The sequence below is a fragment of the Pinus tabuliformis genome, chromosome 2_2 (assembly GCF_031772625.1).
Source record: "Pinus tabuliformis cultivar Carrire ecotype Pingquan chromosome 2_2, CPIR1, whole genome shotgun sequence".
Lineage (NCBI taxonomy): Eukaryota > Viridiplantae > Streptophyta > Pinopsida > Pinales > Pinaceae > Pinus > Pinus tabuliformis.
Window position 1 is genome coordinate 1139538226 of NC_142300.1, and position 8642 is coordinate 1139546867.

An 8642-nucleotide genomic window follows, 5' to 3' on the forward strand; every position below is an offset into this window, starting at 1 on the left:
AAATATTTATGTTCTTATATACTCCAGCCTGGAGATTCGAAAGGCCTTCATTATATCGTTACATAAACTTTATATAAAGCTTTTGCATCTAAAGCCTTCCTCCTTTATTACGTTACATGTAACACAAATAAAAATATAAAGATGTATCGGTAATACTGCAGGATTTAGGGTTTTTATTGCTATAATCTTCAAATTTTTTATTTATCTTTAATACATTATTATAAATATTAATTAATTTTTAAAAGAATCTGAATTATTTCTAAAACAACTGATATGAAATTATATAACAATAAAACAAATTAAATTCTTTTCACACCCAGTATTTCCTCTAAACTGCAAGTTCAATCTCTTAATACAGTGATTTTGATAAAAACCAATGTAAATTCTTCTCACGTCCACTAGTTCCCCTAAACTGCAAATTCATTTTCTGAATACAGAGATTTTAATAAACTAGATCATTGGGAAATAATAAATTCCTATGTAAAGACATATAAAACTAACTAATTAAATGGTCTTTCAATTCACCAAATAATTTTATGGTAACAAAAATTCATCTTACTGTAACCAGTCCCAAAAGAATTCCACAGACCAAGAAGCTATCAAGGATCTGAAAACAAACAGCAGAGCTAAAGAGATTAAGCAATGTCCACAATAAACGTTGCAACATCTCTCTTTATCATAGCCAGTAAACCACCACTTTATTTACAAATTAAACATGATAAAACTACCCATCAGGTGGCTGCACTACTGTACTGTTTTTACAACCAATAAACAATCTCAACATTCCTCATAACATAAGCACTACACTGCTGCATTTGTGTTCTTTGTAAAACAGAACGATCATCTTATGAAGAGGTTTCTATTCAATTGTGCTCAGCTGCTCAAGAACTCCCCCACCTCTTTGCACTTTGGGACCGTTACCATTAAGCTTGTTCAAAGACTTTAAATCCTCTCAACTAGACAGTTCTGTTAGGGTTGCTTCAGTAAACTTGACTCATCAAGAGCATCCATGGTTTTTGTCCATAGTATTCATCTACAATGAAACTTACAATGAAACCTATTTAAAAGTTAGAAAAATCAAAGGTAAATTGTCTCTGTGGCCATTGAGAAGACAATAACGATGTGTCTAGACAGCACCATCTCTCCTGGTGCTCTGTGATCCCAGCAAGCCCTGTATCTCAAATTTTTTTTGCAATTTTCCGTGTACGAAGTTTTGTCAGCTGCCCCATCGTTGTATGATCTTGAGCTTTTTACACCAAGAAGCATCAACCACCTCCAAAGATATCAATGTTTCAAGGCATAACAGCTTCTCTACTTCTTAATACCCGCTGATATTTAACTCTGGAGCTTTTGCCCAACTGGAAAGCCCTCCTAATTGCCTCAATTCCTTACAGAAATACACGATCAGACATAGGCAAATAAGTTTTCCTGGGGCTTCTGCTTCCCTATAGTCTTTGGAATGAATGTCTCATAACACAAAATTGGAAAACAATTGAATATATGCCTGAGACAGATCCCGAGCAGCCCATTCCTACATATTTCCTACCAGAACATTTCTGAACGCACCCCTTGCCTCGCAAATGTCGGTTATTAAGGTACTGATCTCCATGAACTTCGGTTATTACCTGTTCATAGAAGAAAACTATGCAGATCTATCATCCTTGGCAAAAACAAACTTGAGAGGTCTACAGATCTATCATCCTTCATTAGTTACCAATTCATTCAGATAAAGTATATGCTACCCAAATCTATCATACTTGTAATCAACAAATTTGATAAATCTATTTTCAATGGAATACAAACATAGAAATGATCGAAACACTTACACATGAAAATCGCTCCAGTAAATCTTGAATCAATGTTGTCGGTCGTTTGCAGCAAATTACTACAGAGCATTCATATCTCCTCTGCAATATTTCTCCCCCAAATATTTATCCTGGTCAGTTATATTTGTTAACATTTCTTCTCTAAATTTCTAAACCCCATATCTATTTTTTTTGTTGAACCCATGTTTTATTCTAGTAAAAAACAAACAATAAGCAGAGAGACGCACTTACCAGTTACATCTGTGTTTTTTTCTTTCTAACAAGCGCTCCAAATACTTTCAGTGATAAAGGCAATACCCACCACACGGACTTATAAACCGACCTACAAAATGTATCTGTTGGATGGAACTCGACTCTGTAAAAGATGGGAAGAATGGTATCTCCCCACTTCACCACTCGGTACAGTTCATCCAAGCACCAATTCGATTAAGGATAGGTCGCATAAAAAATTGCAATTTAAAAGGAGGCAATTTGAACATCAGGTTCTACGTGGGAAGAAATGTTGCCTCTCTCCACCAAGTTCAACGAACTTGCAACCCAGCCTCTACCAGGGAACGGTAGAGATGGAAGGGTACAATGTTCTTGACATCCAGACCACGATGATGTATGAATACATCGTAATCGGTGATGGTAAAGAAGGAAAAGAAAAATGTTTTTGATAGTTGAGGAATCAGATAGGATTAGGGCGACGGGAGAGATGAACCAGACCACCATGGTTTGTGAACACATCGGATTAGGGCTACGGGAGAGAGGAAACAGACCGCCATGGTTTGTGAACACATAGGAACAGGGATAAATGGTCGAGATGCAGTTGGAGGCCGAGGAGGGAAGAGGAAAAGCAATTGTCATTGTGATGGAGGGCGGTTGCCATGGATGGACAGATTGATAAAGCCAGGAGACTGACAGGACAAGCAAATGCAAAGATGATGAAGTTGAGACAGGTAGGATGTCGATACCAAGATAAACATTTTTGACTTTTGATGATAAAATATTCCAATCACCACCCATCGTTTAGTGCTGGACCAGTCGTGACTTGTGATGGGGGTCCTTTCTACACTGATAACGCCGAAGATAACTCACCTCGACAACGACTACTTTTGCTTTCGCAATTAATTTTCTTCGTACTCTCTTCCATGGATTAACATTTTTTTTGACCACATGGTGAATCGGTAACTGTCTAGCCTAATCTAGGAGAGACCCAGGATCAAACATGAACGCTGCCACTATAACATTCTTCTATCGATTAACATTACCACTGATATGGATATGTTTATGTGGGGTAGGAGGGCGGGTGAGCAGCGTCATTCATTAGGTACTAAGTCAATTATTTGACTATGGTAAGTCATCGTTAGGGTTGGAACAGACCCAATGGTGATTTTTTTTCCACATTTCTTTATGTGTTTTCACAATTTTAACAAAAGATTTCCATGGTTTTGCAAATGTTGTAATTGTATTTAGTGAGCAAATTCTATTTGTGATCATATATGTTAATATATATGATGCATTTTATTAATATGATGGTTGGTTTATGCAGATGATGATGGATTTTGGATGATGTATATGGATGGATTTTGGATGATGTATATGGATGATGGATTTTGGATGATGTATATGGGCAGTGGTAGGGACATGTTAAATTGTTTCTTTCAAGGTGTGGAGAATCATGTAGGATCTTTATACAATATCCCATTACATATCTATTTTGTATTTCATTATTTATTTTGCGACTCACTTGTAACATATGGTGCTAATCTACATTGTGAGAAAGAATGTTTCTATGTGCTAGCACCTAGATCTCATTCTCATTCTCTCGGTACTTGTTCAGAACTCCTGAGGTCTCGTTGGAATTGTTCGAAACTCCATCCAGATCTCACTCAAAACTCATCGATGACACAATATGTATTATCTCCATTCAAGCTCCGCAACTTCAGAACTTCAAATACTAGTTTTAATTCAGGAATTCATAAATTCTATGATGAATGTCAAGTCTTCTTTAAGAATGCTACTTATTATTTTGTTCACTCTAATGTTAAAAAAAAAAAAAAAATTGTTTTTAAATAAACTTGAATCACGAAGTGTACTTTCAATAATATGCTACATTTTTTGTGAATATCGAAAAAACAAACCAATGGTGCTGATGGGAAGCTAACATGGTATCTATGTGGCATCAATTTGGCATTGAAATGGTGCTAAGGCGGTTGTTAACTAGTAGCGGTGGTGGCAATGATGCAGTTATCGGGTGTTAGGACTCTTGCAAAGCCATTATTGGAGTGATATTTAAACCATAACAAAACTTGATAGGCCATCACTTGTCAGAAGTACTAGAAGATCCATTAAATGCAGGGAAATATCGAGCCATCGAGCCATCGAGCCATCAACAGATCAAGCATTAGGTGGTTAACCTATCCATTGTTTTCCCCATAGCAACTTCGAGTATGCTAAGGGGGGATGAGATGATAAAGTAAGAATAATTGTCGGAGTTGAGACCAATGTGTTAATGACTGTCATCAGAACGGCTAGATAGAATAGGTGCATTCTTGGGTGAATGGTTTAGCTAGTGATTGATTGTCAATACACTGAGTTAGTTATGCCCAACATGTGGTCCAATGAGGTGAGGCCATGTGGATATATGAAGGATAAGGTGGCCATAGGAACAAATATTTAAAGAGGCATAACTTCTTATCTAGAACTTGTTTTTGGAAGAAGGTTTTATCATTGGATAGCTCTCAATGAGTCGAAGATGATGGAAGTACCAAAATCAAGTTTCAAATATGTTGAAGAAAATTTAATTCTTTATTAACCTCATCTTCATAACTTAACCTTGAAGATTGGGTCCAGATACCCAACAAACCTAATCAGGTATGAGGGGTTCAATACTTTATGTAAATTTGATCTAATTTCAATAGACACGGTTCGAAGCATTATTGACACTGATATGTGTTGGTCCAATATCTTGAAAATAGCAACAAGAAATGCAGCCAAAAATAGAAGTGCTAAAATTAGCATTGCTATAAATAGCATTTTGGGATACATTCCAATTTTAGTTAGTCCCTAAACTAAAATTGAGAATTAAAATTCGAATTTGATCTTACCAGTTGTTTGTAAAATAATCAATTAATTCATCTTGAGTTAATTAGTTTTAGAAAATCAAACATGAAGTCTATGTGAAGACATGCAACAGTTTCTCCATTGATTGAGAAAGTTATCCCTTGATTAAAGGAGATCAGGATGAGTTGTACTTTGAGTTGTAATTAGTTAGCTCAATTAACTGAGTTAAGTCCAATTAGATTAGTTCAAATAGTTTGTTGAACTAATTGTGAGTTCAGTTAGTTAATGCATGCATGCATGTAACTGTTGCACTTAAGATAACTAAATAGTCTCTTATAAATAACTCATGCATGTAAGTTCAGACAGAGACCCAGTTGAGATCAGATGATGGGACAATGTACTATCAGTTGCAGGAATATTCCATGGAGGATATATCTTGCATGCAAGAGGAATTCATTCCTTGGAGATTGCGCGGTTACTTTTGGGTTTGATGAGTGTGTGATGAGGCCAATTCACATAGGTGGCAGCATTGGACCCCAAGGAAAATTGCGCAAGGAAATAGGATGCTTGGAGGGTTGAGGGAAGGCATATCTTGTGTCTATTCAGTATGTGAGCTGTATTGTTGGATTGTACTGAGAGTGGGATAGCTTGTGAGCTGATGCTTTGTGTAATCTGAACATATTTCCACTTGTATGATAATATAGAGATCGGGGTTTTCAGCTGAGGCTTTCCCCAGAGTATTCTTCTATGTTCATGTGTGATTGCTTTCTCATTCTCAGTTATATGTGTTCTATTTGATCTTGCTCATATTCGATTAAGCTTCCACAAGTTTGTTGTAGAAGTAGATCTTGTATTTTGCTTTAGTATATTGCATAATCTGTTGATCTACAGTGGGAAATTCTACATGGTATCATAGCAAAGGTGATCAAAGCGAAGAACAGTATACAAAGAAGGGAGAAGTTCGAAGTTTGAAGTTCCTGATTATAGAAATCGAGTTCTTATCACATCTCAATTTCACCAATGACATTCAACGGTTTAAGACTCCAGTATGCTCTTGATGGTAGCTCGAATTATATATCCTGGAAGGATCGCATGGAAGCAGTATTAGAGGACAATGGTATAAAGGACTTCATTGATTAAGAAGTCCCCAAGCCGGCAGCAGCTAATGCTACAGAATTGGCAGAATGGAAGAAATGTGTGGCTAGAGTGAGGAGAATCCTCCTGGAGAGAGTTCGAGACCACATTGTCTCGAGCCTCCATGGGAAGGAGACACCATTTTTGATGTGGAAAACATTGAAAGATCTATATTAGAACAACAATGATCAAAGGAAGCTGGCGCTGAAAGACAGGCTTCAGAAAATCAAGTGTGAAAAGGGCGACACGATCTCTACGTATCTGAAGAAGCTCTCCACCTGTAGGGATGAGCTTGGAAGTGTAGGGATCATGACAGCCGATGATGACATGGTGAGTCTAGCTCTCCTCGATCTTCCTAAGAGTTGGCATAGCTACCAAGACTCGGTAAATGGAAGAGAGAAACTGCCAGATTGGGAACAACTTTGGTCGGATCTGATGTAGGAGGAGATAAGAAGAATCACCAGAGATGGATCCTCATCAAAGAAAGATGATAAGGAAAATCTAGGCTTAGCGAGTAAGGCAAGGAAGGGGAAATGGAAGGCATTCCATTCCAAATCCAGTTCTTCCCATGGTGGGAAGAAGTTTGACAAATCGAAAGTGCGATGCTTTTATTGTCATGAGGTGGGCCATTATGCTATGAATTGTCCACAGAAGGAATCCAAGAAGGGATCATATGGTGAGGCACTGGCCTCACAGTTTGAGTTGGATTTCTCTCTCATCACATGCATGGTTTCATCCATGGTAGGATGTGTTTGGTACCTGGACAATGGAGCCTCTTTCCACATGTCTAGCGACAAGAATCTTTTCAATACCCTGGAGGAGAAGGATCTCTAGATGCGGATTGAGATGGGTGATCATGGAAAGTACCATGTTTCAGGTGAAGGTACGGTTATGTTTCAGAGGGAGCATGGAGCTCCTCTCACCCTGATTGATGTAAAGTATGTACCAGGTCTAAAGAAGAATCTTGTGTCTTTCCCTATGCTAGAAGACAAAGGCTATGATGTAGTCTTTAGTAAAGGAAAGGTATTCCTGAGGCATATCAGTATTGGACAGACCAAGAGGATTGGGATTCAAGTTAAGAAACTTTATAAGCTGGAGGTAGATGAATATGCTGCACTGAGTTCCAAAAAAGAGGTGGTGCAAAGGCAAGATGTTGCCGAGCTATGGCATAGAAGATTGGGCCACTTGCACCATGGGGCCTTGAAGATCATGCAGTAGATTTCTGTCGGACTTCCCAATGGAAAACTTGAGCAAACGGATACATGTAAAGGTTGTACCTTGGGTAAGTATGCAAAATCTTCCTTTCAGGATAGAGACAGTAGAGCTGGAGCAATCCTAGAGCAAGTTCACGCAGATGTTTGTGGACCATTCTCTACAACCTCCACCACTAAACAAAGGTACTATTTAATTTTTATTGATGATTTTTCTCGTAGATGTTGTAGAAATTTCCCACTGTAGATGAACAGATTATGCAATATACTAAAGCAAAATACAAGCTCTACTTCTACAACAAACTTTGCGGAAGCTTAATAGAATATGAGAAAGATCATATAGAACACATATAACTGAGAATGAGAAATCAATCACACATGAACACAAAAGAATACTCTGGGGAAAGCCTCAGCCTAAAACCCCGATCTCTGTAATATCATCCAAGTGGGAATATGTCTGGATTACACAAAGCATTAGCTCGAAAGCTATCTAGCTCTTAGTATAATCCCTCTACTGCTCATAGACAGTCAAAGGCTTCTCACAAACCTTCTCCTCTACCGCCCAAGCCTCTTATTTCCTTGCGCAGTTTTCTTTGGGGTCCAGTGTTGCCACCTGTGTGAATTGGCCTCTTCACACACTCACTAACCTCTGATCTAACTGCGCAATACTGAAGGAGATAATTCCTTTTGCATTGATGAGTTTCCTATATAGGAAAAATCCTCCAACTGATAGTACAATGTCCCTTCCTCTAATCTCAACTGGGTCTCTGATTGAACTGACATGCATGAGTCATTTATGAGAGAATATTCAGTTATCTAAAGTGCAACAGTTACATGCATGCATGCATTAACTAACTGAACTCACAATTAATTCAACAAACTATTTGAATTAATCTAACTGGACTTGACTCAGTTAACTGAACTAACTAATTACAACTCATCCTTATCTCTTTAACTAAGGGATAAATTCCTCAATTAATGGAGAAACTGTTGCATGCATTCAAATAGACTTCATGTTTGATTTTCTACATCTAATTAACTCAAGATGAATTAATTAATTATTAATCAAATAGCTGCTAAGAGCAAATTCAAATTTTACTTCTCTATTTTAGTTCAGGAACTAACTAAAATAGGAAGGTATCCCGAAATTCTATTTATAGTAATTCCATTTTTTTCATTCCTTGTTGCTATGTCCAACACTGGTACCCAAACTACTATTTATAGCAGTGCTATTTTTAGCACTTCTATTTTTAGCATTTCTTGTTGCCATTTTCAACACTCCCTCTCAACAAGAAAGACATTCAACTCGAACCCGATCCTGAACCTTTGGAATGTTCTGCATGCAACACTTCTCCCAAGTGTGGTTGCTCCAGCAACTTTAGAAACAAAAAAAACTCCCAACTAACCTCTCTATTGGGCTAGA

The 8642-nt window shown here is 37.6% G+C and overlaps 1 long non-coding RNA gene across 2 annotated transcripts; it reads right to left on the minus strand.

Annotated features, from left to right (window-relative positions):
* Positions 1-544: 544 nt before the first annotated feature.
* LOC149197412 (uncharacterized) lies at positions 545-2754 on the minus strand. 2 transcript variants are annotated; one of them, XR_016254200.1, is made up of 3 exons: positions 2058-2754; positions 1827-1936; positions 545-1625 (listed from the first exon to the last, which is right to left on the minus strand). It is a non-coding gene; the product is annotated as an uncharacterized LOC149197412 (long non-coding RNA). The 2 variants fall into 2 exon arrangements; XR_016254201.1 differs by having other exon boundaries at positions 1827-1907; positions 2058-2751.
* Between the last annotated feature and the right edge of the window lie 5888 nt (positions 2755-8642).